Source organism: Gopherus evgoodei, chromosome 2 (genome assembly GCF_007399415.2).
Source record: "Gopherus evgoodei ecotype Sinaloan lineage chromosome 2, rGopEvg1_v1.p, whole genome shotgun sequence".
Taxonomy (NCBI): domain Eukaryota; kingdom Metazoa; phylum Chordata; order Testudines; family Testudinidae; genus Gopherus; species Gopherus evgoodei.
In genome coordinates, this window is record NC_044323.1 from 154,000,753 (window position 1) to 154,014,704 (window position 13,952).

The 13,952-nt window shown below is 41.3% G+C and overlaps 1 long non-coding RNA gene across 1 annotated transcript; it reads left to right on the forward strand.

The window, feature by feature from the left end:
* Positions 1-4,085: 4,085 nt before the first annotated feature.
* LOC115645118 lies at positions 4,086-12,973 on the forward strand. Its single transcript, XR_003998648.1, has 3 exons — positions 4,086-4,175; positions 7,326-7,335; positions 12,962-12,973. It is a non-coding gene; the product is annotated as an uncharacterized LOC115645118 (long non-coding RNA).
* Positions 12,974-13,952: the final 979 nt, after the last annotated feature.

Here is a 13,952-nt window from a genome sequence, read left to right on the forward strand (position 1 = left end):
CTAAATTTATTGTGGAGAAAAATAATTTTCTGTGTAGCTCTACTATAATTCTTCTCAAAGGATCACATGACACTTTACAAATGGTACACAAGGGGATGCTTCTTCATCCACCTGCTAAAATACAGTTACCTCTGGGGTGAAACACTGCAACTGTTTAGCAGCTCACAGCAAAATGATGCACTCAGAGTATTTTTCCAGGTGGAAATACAGGGGAAATGTAGGGAGTGAGAGTAAAATTACTCTAATAAAAATATGCCTAGGACACCAAGATTCATGCCCCGGATCAAAAGACCCTTAGAGTCTATGGGAGTCCTTCCAGTGATCACAGTAGACTTTGGACCAGGCCACAAATCTCTTACTAGAGCTAGCTGGAGGAGGACAATTGCATTTCATCACTACTTTTGAGGTTTTGAAATTTCTTTTATAATTCCTCATTGGTATTTGGTATATTCGATATTTGCGCCTTTTTTGGTGGTTCCCGTTCAGAAGAGCCTTCCTTTGAAACAGTGAAAATTCAGATGAAGTGGCAGGCTCCACCCGCATAAGGGAATGGCCGCATTTACAGCCAGGAGATACAGATGCTGCCAGAGGCAGCATGCGCTAGCTAGAGACACGGCTTCTCCCTTTCAAAGGAAGAGCAGCAGCAGTGGGTACTCACCCCATGCAGTATGACTCCCTGACCTGGTCATCTGCCCTGTGCTGACAGAATGGCTTTTGGAAGTAATGATGTATGGTGGTTCCTACCTTTCCTATGTATCCTGCATTAGGAGAGTTTGGGTCTTTGTCCCCCCCTTCTGGCTGGTCCCTGTAAAAGGATGATGAGTCTGCTACAACTGTCAGCCAGGAGATTTAGGTGAAATTTTCAAAAGCTCCTAAGGGAGTTAGATACCCAGTTGCCATTGAAAGTCAATGCTAGTGCAGCATTATTCACAATATATCCTCAAATGCTTTGTCCAGTCTCTGGTCCTGATCCTACAATTGGATCCACATGGAGCCCCTGTGGCTTCACTGGTGCTCTCCTGGGGTGCACAGATATGGCTGTGTGGACCTGATTGGAGGCCTCACTTTAAATGCCTCCCAGCAGAAGATTTGCATCGTTTCTCATGAAAGACTGTGCCATGGTGTCTCTTTTTGGGAACATCTGCGCTCGAGCAGGAAGTGTAATTTCTGGCTTAGATAGATGTTCTGGTGTAACCTATGTCTGCATTACATGTGCTAACTTTGATGGAGCTAGTGTGTTAAAAAAGGAAATATATCCCGGCAGTGGGTACCAACCTGGAAATTAAACCTCCAACTTGAGCATAGACTAACCCTTTCTGATAGTCAGCCTTATTTTGACTTATTAATTCCCCAGCCCTGGCTCTGGTTCCTCCTTCTCAATATTAAAGTTTTTTCTCTCTGTTTAAACAACTTACCATCTCCTCCCCCTTAAAATTAAAGCCTAAGAAATAAGTGTGATGTTACAGTGTTGAAGGTGAGAGTGTGGGGAGTGGATTACTGTGGTTTGGTGCAGTGAGTGTACTGATGTGTTCTATGGGTTTACCTACATAAATAGTAGCTACGCTTTTCAATTGCCCAGCATAGCAGTTCTGGATATTTCAGATGATGGACTGAGGTCCCCTCTTGAGATCTTCAAGATTGGGCTGCAGCCCTATCTTAAGGAGTAAATAAGAACAGATGGTCACCCTGTGTGATGCTGGTTTTGTATTAAAAGTTACCGTTATGAATGCACTGTCACAAACAACCCTTAAGGCACAAAGTCACTTTGGTCCAACTTATGAATTATTCTTTTTAAAAAAAATCCCCACTATAATTTTCTACATCAAACATTGAAACTAGCATTCTACTCCGATTCCTTAAGAATATCTTTTATTATGAAAAGGGCTTCTTTTTTTTTTTGCCAGCTGAGTGTTAATAGTTGGCAGATAAATTTCACATTGTTCCAGAGGTATGCAAATCCTTTATTTCTATCAGCATCCCTTCTCCCTCCATTGCCATTCTCTTTAGAATCATTGATGTCTAACTGATGTTAAAGTCTCTTAATATTGGCATGGGTTATGAAATTGATAAATGAGATGCCAGATTATTGAAGGTGCATCATTGTTTTTAATTGATTCCGTGCAGAGGAGGGTTTAATTTTTCATGAAATGCTGGCATTTTCCCCAGTGGTTTTAATATTGCCAAGCTGGTTTTATGTGAATGAAGAAAGTTTCTATATGAAGACTACTTAGAAATTATTTTTAGTGTTTACATGGCTGTCAATCCTCTTCCCTCTAGATATGGATCCACATTGCGAACATGGTAATAATGGTTGGCATTAGCTATCCTCTTGTATAATCATGTCAGATGAAACCAAGGACTAGAACTGGCTGAAAAAATGGGCTAACATTTAAATTTGTCATTGAAATGGAATATATATATTAATTTTCAACCTGTCCTACCAAGCACTGAAAGGTTGCATGGTGTGTGTCCATGTCTCCAATTATTCCAGAGCTATAAACACTATAACTTATTGCTTTATGGTAGCATCTGCAGGCCAGGGTCCCATTATGCTAGGTGCTATACAAACATACAGTCCTGCATGTGAAAAAGGATGATCCAGTGGTTAGCTTGCTAGCCTATAGCTTGGGAGAACTGCATTCAAGTTTTTGCCCTGCCACAGACTTAATGTATGTCCTTGGACCAGTCTGTCTGTCTATGGTGGACTGGATATTTTATACAGTTAATTGTGTATGTCCCCACTAAGCCCATTAAGTCAGCGGAGTGTGTCCTCACTACTGTGGCTAGCATCGACTCACGGAGCAGTGCATTGTGGGTAGCTATCCCACAGTTCCCACAGTCTCTGCTATCCATTGGAATTCTGGGTTAAGCTCCCAATGCCTGATGGGGCAAAAACATTATCGCAGGTGGTTTTGGGTACATGTCATCAGTCTTGCCTCCCTCCCTCCGTGAAAGCAACTGCAGACAATAATTTCATGCCTCTTTTCCTGGGTTGCCTGTGCATACGCCATAGCATGGCAAGCATGGAGCCCACTCAGCTCAGTGCTGCTGTTGCAAGCATTGTAAACACCTCATGCATTATACTGCAGTATGTGCAGAACCTGGCTAAGAGACAGTAACACGAGGACAATTGTGAGGAGAACATGGACACAGATGTTCCTGAAAGCATGGGATGTGGCAATTGGGACATCATGGTGGCAGTGGGGCTGGTTGATACAGTGGAACGCCGATTCTGGGCCTGGCAAACAAGCACAGATTTGTGGGACCGCATAGTGTTGCAGGTATGAGATGATTCACAGTGGTTGTGAAACTTTTGCATGCATAGGGCCACTTTCCTGAAACTCTGTGAGTTGCTTTCCCCCACCCTGAAGCACAGCAATATCAAGATGAGAGCTTCCCTGACAGTTGAGAAGCAAGTGGCGATAGCCCTGTGGAAGCTTGCAATGCCTGGATGCTACCAGTAAGTCGGGAATCAATTTGGAGTGAGCAAATCTACTGTGGGGACTGCTGTGATTCAGATAGTCAGTGCAATCACTGACATTCTAATATCAAGGGTAGTGACTCTGGGAAATGTACAGGTCATAGTGGATGGCTTTGCTGCAGTGGGTTTCCCTTATTGTAGTTGGGCAATAGACAGAAGTGCCTATCTTGGCACCGGACTACCTTGCCAACCAGTACATAAATCGCAAGGGGTACTTCTCAATGGTGCTGCAAGCAGTGCTGGATCACAAGGGATGTTTCACTGACATCAACTTGGGATGGGTGGGAAAAGTACATGACACTCAGATCTTTAGGAACTGCGGGCTGTTTGAACAGCTGCAAGAAGGAACTTGCTTCCCAGACCAGAAAGTTACTGTTGGGGATATTGAAATGCAATAGTCATCCTTGGAGACCCAGCCTACCCCTTGCTTCCATGGCTCATGAAGCCATACACAGGCAGCCTGGACAATAGTAAGGAGCAGTTCAACTATAGGCTGAGCAAGTGCAGAATGGTGGTAGAATGTGCCTTTGGACGTTTAAAAGCTCGCTGGTGCTCTTTGCTGACTAGGTTAGACCTCAGCACAACCAATATTCCCATTGTTATTACTGCTTGCTGTGTGGTCCATAATATCTGTGAGAGTAAGGGGGAGATGTTTATGGTGGGGTGGAGGTTGAGACGAATCGCCTGGCTGCTGGTTTTGAAAAACCAAACACTAGGGCATTTAGAAGAACACAGGCAGGCGTGATGCACATCAGAGAGTCTTTGAAAACCAGTTTCATGACTGGTCAGGCTATGGTGTGACAGTTGTGTATGTTTCTCCTTGATGCAAATCCACCCCCTTTGTTGATTTTAATTCTCTGTAATTTCCTCCCCTCTTTGATCACAGCTGGCAAAGGAAATAAAGTCACTATTGTTTTGACACCGTGCATTCTTTCTTTATTAATTAAAAAAAAAGAGATAACTGATAAGGTAGCCCAGGTGGGGTAGGGTGGGGTGGGGGAGGAGGGAAGGACAAGGCCACATTGCTTATTGTAGCCACACTACAAATCAAAACTGTTTAAATGACAGCCTTCTGTTCCTCGGACCATCCTCTGGAATGGAGTTTCTGGGTGCCCAGAGCCTCCCCCCTCTTGTGTTCTTGGGCATCTGGGTGAGGAGGATATGGAACTTGGGGAGGAGGACAGGCAGTTGTACAGTGGATGCAGTGGCGGCCTGTGCTCTTGTTGACTTTCCTGCAGCTCCACCAGACGCCCGAGCCATGTCCGTTTGCTCCATTAGCCTCAGCATTGCATCCTGCCTCTTCTCAGCGTGCTCACTTAGTGCTTTCCTGGACTCTGCAACTGAATGCCTCCATGCATTCAGCCGTGCCCTATCAGTGTGCGATGACTGCATGAGCTTGGAAAACATGTCATCGTAAGTGCGTTATTTTTGTCTTCCAATCTGCGATAACCTCGGGAATGGAGATGATAGGGGGAACATAGAAACAGTTGCACCTGTAGGAGGATTAAAAGGGAGAGTAAAATTTTAAGATGATACATTTCTGAGAACAAAAGGGAGACTCTTTCACAGTGAATCAAGCAATTCACAGTAGACAGCACATGTACTTTAGGTACAAGATCGCATTTTGTCTTTTATATTGAGCACCTGCCAGTATGGTGACACATCGCACATGGCTGGGCAACAGGCTGGGCAACAGGCAGCCACGGTAAGCCAAAAGGTACGTAGGTTTGGCTTCTAACACCTTCATAAAATGTGGGAATGTTTTCAAACTTCAACACCGTCCTTTCCCATAGCAAGCAATGCTGGTTGGGCTTGCCAGCACACACCACCTCCCACCATCCGCCCTCTGTGTGGCTATTTGGGATGATCCTTTCACCCCTCCCCCTGCTGCGTGGCTATTCTGAAGGATGATCCCTTTTAGCCAAGCGCAAACAGCCCAGCATGAATGGGGTCCTTTTACTGTTCCCTTACAAAAAATCCCCTATTTCAATCAGGTGACCATGAATTATATCACTCTTCTGAGGCTATCACTGAAAGATATAGACTGAATGTTGTGTGAATCCGACCAACACCCAGGATCATTCGCTGCCATGCTTTGTGCTGCAATGATTCCAGATTACTTGCTACTGGCATGGCGTGGTAAAGTGTCCTACCGTGGAGGATGAAATAAGGCAGCCCTCCCCAGAAACCTTCTGCAAAGGCTTTCAGAGTAGCTCCAGGAGAGCTTCATGGAGATGTCCCTGGAGGAGTCCCACTCCATTCCCAGACACGTTAATGGACTTTTCCAGTAGCTGTACTGGCTGTGAATGCATCCCAAGTCTTCAGGGCAAATAAAACATTAAACACAATTGCTTTTAAACCCTGTAGTATAGTTACAAATATGCACTCACCAGAGGTGCCTTCTCTGCCTTCAGGGTCGGGGATCCCGCCTTGGGAGGCTATGGGCTCCAGGGTGATGAAAAGGTCCTGGCTGCTTGGGAGAACGGATTCACTGCTTGACTACTGTGCATTCTCCTCCTCCTCCTCCTCATCCCCAAAATCCTCCTCCATGTTGCGTGAGACTCCCCACTTGTAGATGTCCACGGAGAATGGTGGGATAGTAGTACGGTCCCCCCCAAGAATGCCATGCAGCTGATCATAGAAGTACATACAGAAATCAGATCCAGTGTCTCCCATTCAGTCCATGCTGGAGCACGTTTGTGATTCTGAGGGGACTGCAGAGTCACCTGTGCTGCTGAGCTTGCCACGCTCACCAAACAGGAAATGAAATTCAAAATTTCCTGGGTTTTTTCCTATTTACCTGGATAGTTCATTGAAGTTGAAAGCGCTGTCCAGAGCGATCAGATTGGAGCACTTTGGGGTAGCTCCTGGAGGCCAATAATGTCGATTTGTGTCCACACTATCCTAAATTTGTCCCAACAAGGTCGATTTTAGTGCTACTCCTCTTGCTGGGGAGGGGTACAGAAGTCGATTTTAAGACCCCTTTAGGTCGATGGAACGGGGTGCTTGTGTAGACGCATTCATTATAAAATCAACCTAACGCGGCTAAATTCGACTTAACCCTGTAATGTAGACCAGAGCTAAGACAGATAGCTAGTTAGTTCCTGCCTAGAAGAGCTTACCCCAGAGACCTGCTCCAAATCCCAGTGAATAGAGCTGGTTGAAAAGTGCTAACTGCTTTTCACAAGAAACTTCCAAAAATATTTCTCTTTTCCCCCAAAATTCCCCTAATTTCCCTTCTCCCTTTGGCCTTCCTTCCACCCCCAGTGGCCAAATAGAAAAGGGAAAAGTGTGATGGTTTAAAGAAGAAGAGAAAAGGAGGAACAAAGAGTCCTGTGGCACCTTATAGACTAACAGACATATTGGAGCATAAGCTTTCGTGGGTGAATACCCACTTCGTCAGACGCATGTGGTGGAAATTTCCAGAGGCAGGTATAAATATGCAGTCTTGCATATTTATACCTGCCTCTGGAAATTTCCACCACATGCGTCTGACGAAGTGGGTATTCACCCACGAAAGCTTATGCTCCAATACATCTGTTAGTCTATAAGGTGCCACAGGACTCTTTGTTGCTTTTTACAGATCCAGACTAACACGGCTAGCCCTCTGATACTTGAGAAAAGGAGGGTAAGGAGTAGAGCCAACTGAAAAAAAATCTATGTTTTAAATGAAAAACTGTTGTTGTTTTTTTTAATATAGGAAATGGCCTTCCCCCAGTGAAAGTTTTGGTGGAAAAGTTTCATTCTTTTAATAAAAAAAAATTAGTGGATTCACAGAGATCTTGACTCTCCAGTATTGCCAATCTGACATTTCCAGAAGCATTAAAATCCACTCTGAAAAAAGTTTTTGCACAGTATGCAGCTCCCCTGGTATTGTAGCGTTTAGATACAATTCACTAGATAGCCTGACTCTTTTTTTTTTATTTGCTCCACTTGATTAAATTTGAGAAGAACCATAGGATGCCTGGTAGTTACTGACATATATACATAACATTCATTGGTTTCATCTGTGAGTGAGAGAGATTTTGTGATGACCGCCACCCGCAAAAACGAAACAGGTTTTAGCATTTAAATTTGTTTTCCTTACAGATCTCTCCACTGATTTACACTAACCTCTTCCAAGACTTATGAGCAAAGTGGGTATTTTTTCTATAAAGCTAGAGGTCAGGTAGGTTTTTCCCAGCCCTTCCACTTCCATTTACCAGAAGGAAATCCCCTTAATTGTGATCAGCCTTTATTTTCTGTATATGGAAACACTGGAGGAGATCTCAGTTTTAAAATCTTTGAAACTTTTTGCTTCAGAGAAGAAGATGAGTATCAGTCAAACACAATTCGTTGCTTTAAAAAGCCAGCTGTCCACAACAGTGGTTATTACAGATCCCACTGCTTTAGTAATGAAGACATTATTATTTCTTATCAATAGTGTGCAGAGGCCTCACCTGAGATCAGGACCCCGCTGTGTTTTGCAAACATGCAGTAAGAGATAGTCCATGTTCCAGGGAGCTTGCAATCAAAATAGAAAAAGAATGTGAGAAGGCACTATTATTTATCCCCAACCTAACTTTAGGAGTCAGGCTTTAGGCTTCCATTTTTGAAATGTTGGCCAACAGTTTTTGGATTCTTAGACTATCTGAACTGGATAAACTTTTTGCTGTTAAAGATATATAGCCCCAATATGCTTGCTCGCTGCACAGATATCCAAGAGGGAAAGAGGGCAGAAAAGAAGCTCTCCCATAATGCCCCTGTGCAGGAGCCCCACCCCCATCCACACCACCCAATAGAAGAGAATGGAATACAGTGTTTTCTTTAAGGATGTCTCACCAACTAAATGTGTGCAAGAATGAGAATTTCCTTTTTGCGGGAGAAAAAAATCAGAATTTTTGTTCCAAATCAGAATGGAGGGGAGGAAAAATAATTTTTCTGCAAAATGGAATTTTCTTTAAAAAAAGTCATTTTGGATTGATCAGCATGATTCATTTCAATAAAATTGAAATGTTTTTATTCTGATTGTGAAATAAGTAAAATAAAATACATTTTGAAATGAGATACCAGAACACTCTTGACACAGAGTGATTTAGCATCACCAAAATGTTTCTTCTGAAATTTTTTCTTAAATGAAATGTTTTCAAAATTGACACCTTCTCGTGGGATGTTTCCCTTTCAATAAAATGGCATTTTCCAATGGAAAAAAAACAGTCTTCCAATTTCTGATTCTCGGTGATGTTTATATACTTCAGGCACAAGAGACTGAATTTTCAGAAGTGCTTGGCATCCACAAGTCCTCTTGAAGTCATTGCACCTCTGAAAATCAGGACAGATGCCTTTCAGAGACTATGCACCTCCACACCATTTCCATTGTATGCACAGGCCTTAAAAATACACTGTAGTCCACCGCGTATTTCAATGATTTTCCTTATCTGGGCAGATCTCTTGATTACACATGACTCTAGGCTAATTATATTATTTCACTAATGTAGTTTACATTGGGCTTAGATAGGATTATTCTCTTTTTTCAGCAGTGAAAAAGCGAACCAAGTGTTTATAAACATCGTCATCTGAGATAAAATTGTTTGGGGCCCACACATTCCACGTAAGGGCAGAAATTCTCCTGACCAAAGTTCATAGATTGAATGATTACCATACTACAGCTACTGTAAACAAACCGTTCAGGATAATGTCACCTGGTTGTCTCACATCAACTTCCTATTTTTAAATCTGTAGCTGCTATCGGACTCTTCATTAGCTTAAAGTGATTCAATCTTTTCAAAAAGGAAATTTCCATCCTCCAGCCTTTTTGACTTTATTTTATAACAATCTATCTACTTTGCTGTGTGAAAGTGCCAGCTGAGGAAGAGACAGTCCCTTGCTCAGTGAGCTTACAATTGTAATACACAAAGAGTGGGAGAAGGGAAGTATTATCCATATTTTACAGCAGATAGGAAGCTGAGGCACAGAGAGATTAAGTGATTTGCTCTAGGTCATACATGGAATCTGTGGCAAAGCAAGAAATTGAATCAGTCTCCTGAGTCTCAATCTAGTGCTTTAACCACTATACCATCTTCCTTCTCAGTATGACTTAAGATACCAACATCAATAAAGCACTGCATGGGAGGAGGCAGGAAGAGAACAACAGAAATCTGAAAACCAGAAAAGTTTCAGTTCTTTAGCACGGGAACCACCCAGCTCCCTCGAGTTTTTCTTTCATCAGAAAACTAATCTAATTCTGTGATAAATTTCAAATGAAAGAAACACTCTTAGTTTATTCAAAATCTTCCATCAAAAATAGGCATTACAAGTTTTGTTGTTTACTGTTTGTATTACCGTAGTGCCTACAAGCCCTGGTCAGGGACTAGGACCTCAGTGTGGTACAAACACAGAAGAAAAAGACAATCCCTGTCTCAAAGAGTTTACAATTTAAGTAGCGTTTTTCGACCTGTTCCACCCAACATATACCACTGCAAACAACTCCCTCCCGCTCCCTCTGGCTTGTCGCTTGAACCTGATACTTCCCAAATGATTTCTGGCTCAGCGCTGGTTTGCAATTCTCCTTTTGAGAAAGCAAATTATTTCCAACCACATAGGGAGTGGGGTTGGCAGTGGGGACAGTGAAAGGGAAAAACTCATATTTATCTAGCTAAATCAGTGTCAAGCTCAATGCTTATGAGATCAGCAGGACTTTCTCTCTCCTCTCCGAAGAAAGGCTTTTAAACAACTTGCTCTTTTTAATTTTGTTTGTTACTGTTGCACACTAAAGAGTGGGAGAATCCTAACTATTTTGCTCCTCTTGTAGTTGTTGTTTGGTAACCCATGTATTCATTTCCAAAGTGCAGTAATATTAACTTACCCTCTCCTTTCTGACAGTTACATTGCTTTAGATAAGATCATGACTGAGAAAAATGGAAAAGACTCATATGATAGCTGAGGATGTCAATAGATGATCTATTTAGGATGGGATTTTCGAAAGGGCCTTGGAGTTGGTGTCTGACTCCCTTAGATTCCTTAGAAAATCCGTGTTTTATTTAATAATTGTTAAACAGAGAGAGTGGCTCAGAACTATAGAAAGCAAAAAAGACATGTCCATATTATATGCCTGTATGCATTTGTATATTTGACAACACTGTAAGTTGATTTGATAAACTCTTGAATGACACTGTTTATAACTGATTTAGGATTCCATTCAGTCGCCCCACTGTAATTTATCATTACTTAATGAAGACTTAGAATAAAGTGTTCAAACTAATGTCATATCCCCTCCAATGCTCTGAATATTTCATCAGCAGTGGAACTGATTTGCATAGCAATTAGAGCACACCCCTTTGGATAGAGATCAAAACCTTCTGCCTATTTTTGTCCATATTCACCAGCTGTCTTCTGGCTATCGCTGATGTTTGGTAAAATGAAGCAAGGGATTATTGTGATTTGTTCTATTAAATGCCCAGGAGGAGAACATAAAATATTTATACATACGAATAGCCTCATCAATAGTCTATTTTATGATTATTCAGACTTCTTTAAGCAACACTGCCCAGTCTTCAACTGGATTATCTTATTTTTTCTTTAAGTGTTTTCTGAATTTTGAGAGCACCTGTATCATTTTCCTCCCTGTTTTGGACTATTGTGAGCTTAACTGGAACCTGCCTGTCTATGCCAATGGCAACAATTATCTTGTTTGTACGATGTGCATTCTGTACAACCTCCTTTAAAAAAGGAAGTCACTTGTGATTGAAATGATAAAAATGCCATTTTGGGGTATATAGTATGGAAGGTACTAATCTATGCCATGTATATAAAATATAATCACATGCTATAAACCAGCATGTCTCCCATTAGTGTTTGGTCCCAATCAGTTTCTGTATACTCAGCACTGAAAAAGAAGCTCTTTTTGCTCACTTGATAAAGGCCTATATCTTGGTTTGTAGAGTTACAGTTTCAGTCTGTGGCGATAATTCTGGGGTGCGTGTGTTCTTGTGAAACAGCTGCCCTCTTGCGCAACACACTGGAGATTCAGCTGGACCTCTAGAGCTAAAAGCAGAAACTGCTCCAGCTTGAGCTAAAGAGCCATGCCTCTGCAGTGGTCAGTTGTAACAACTTAAAACCTCTGTGCATCAGCACAGAGTGGGACCTGTAACACACACTCATCAGAGGGTTACCCTTGTGTAGAGTCGTAACTCTGGAATATAGTCCAGATTTGGTGATCTTCTGGACGTGCTTCAAATTACACGTGTTTGATAGAGTTTTTGTATAAGTTAAGTTTTGTTTCCTACATGATGAAGGGACAGAAAGGAGTTTTTGTCAGAGGTTTGCTGGCTGAATTACTCCTGGACTGATCATTTTAATGCTGCTGAGACTTGACCTGTATTGTTAATAGTATGTCAGGGTGCCTAGAGCCTTAGGAAACTCTTTAGTTATTTTTAAATCTCAATAAAGAAATAACCTTCTAAACCTAATAAAGAAATCTCTTCTAATAAATCAATTAGATATATATATATCTATTGTTTCTGTACACTATTCATCTTGGAACCAATTTTCAATGGACCTCTGAAAATATTCTACATTTGTGTGTGCAGTTTCTCTAACCGCGCACCCAACTATCCAATTTACACATGCAAATTTGGAGTCCTGTTGAAAAGTTGTCTACATATGTCAATGTATATGAAAAACAAACAACAAATCTTTTTCTTTGAAAAACTGGGTGGTTTTGAAAAATGAAATTTTCATCAAAAAACAAAGTTTCCAATAATAATTTTTAACCTTCTCTAGAATTATATCCTTATATGTGAGAGAAGAATCAGTCCAATTGTTTCCAGGGAGAAGTACTCAGCTTTGCCTTAAACCAACTCCTATGGCTTCGTCACTGTTCTCATGGGACGACATTCCAATACAGAGAAGAGAAGGCTCCACATCAGACAGGCTATAAATATTTCATATTAAAAGTTGCAGTCTGAATGCCTGAGTTATATTGCAGTTTACAAAGATCCTTGCTATTACAAAGACAGGAGGGAGAAAAAAAAGTTCCTGCGAGATTTTTTGCCAATGTCAGCTGGTAAAACTGTGTCACTGGCAAGAGTTAAACTTGTAATATATATTCACAGACAGAACTGTGACTGAAAATTCATATTCTTTGATGCTTTACTATCAGCCAGCTAACAGAAAAATGCATTTGAAAGGAAAGTGTGTGTGTGTGTGTGTGTGTGTGTGTATGTGTGTGTGTGAAACTGCAGGTAAATAATGGGGCATATGAAGGTTAAATCTAGTTGCTGGTGGGAAACTTGTTTCTATCCATTAGAGAGTCACCTTCAGGAAACACACATGTTAATCAGCAAAATTTTTGGCTAAGTGTGACCTTTTTAAAAAATGAAGAAGAAATAAAAAAGAGAGAAAATCTGTAGGTTTTTGAACGTGGATTTTAACATCTGTTAGAGCAGATAGGAGGGTTTGTTATTGGCATTTAGTTCCCTTCATATTCTGCAGGTACAAAAGGCCACATTCAAATGAAACTAACATGAAGAAGAGTCTAATTTGCAGACTTGACTCATTGTGTGATCATGAAAGGGCAAGTAGCAAAACAACTTTTTTTTTTTTTTTAGTACAAAGCTATCAGCTCTTCCGATTTTTACTACTTATGAACAAGTGCTTAGTTGCTGACACATTTGGCCATCTTTTGTCATGTAGACTCAGATTGCTTTTATGTGAGTAAAAAACAACAATCCTGCTCAGATACCTCTTGGAACATCTTTCTTATAACTGCAATAAAAAGGAAGGGAAATCTTGTGATTAAGGCACTAGGTTGGGATAAAGGAAAACGATATTCAATTTCTGGTTCTCTCTCACACTCTGTGTGACCTTGGACAAGCCACTTAAGGCTGGACTTTTTCAAGGTATTGATCCCATATAGTTCCTATTACCATCATTTAGAAGTGGGGCAATTGCTACCTCTGAATGTTAGGGCCTTAGTCTGTTTGCCTCAGTTCCTCATCTGTTAAAAGAGGGTTATATTCCGTCTTTTCTCCTACATTTTGTATTAGCTGCAGGTTTGAAGCTCTGTGGGGGCAAGGTCCATTCTTTATTATGGGCTTGTACAGTGCCAAGCACAATGGACACCTGTTCGCGGTCTGATAGAAAACCCATTGAAGTCAGGGGAAAGACTCCAGTTGACCTCAAGCAGCTTTGGATCAGGTCCTGGAGGCCTTTACACTCTACTAGAATGTGAATAATAAATGTTCTAAGAGCATGTGATCCTGTATCATGAGCCAAATATTGGATTAATGTTACTTAAAAATAACCTTTGTTCCCTAGTTGTCATAAAGTTGTCCATTGAGTGTAGAGGGTCATCCAATTTGTCAGCTGTTTCCTTAGCTATTTATTCAGATCTTTTCCGAAGCTTACCTGCCCGTGTCGTGGTAGTTAATGTCTACAGTTCTATATTCATAATGCATTCATCCCATTCTCAGTTTACAGTGGTAAGACCCCT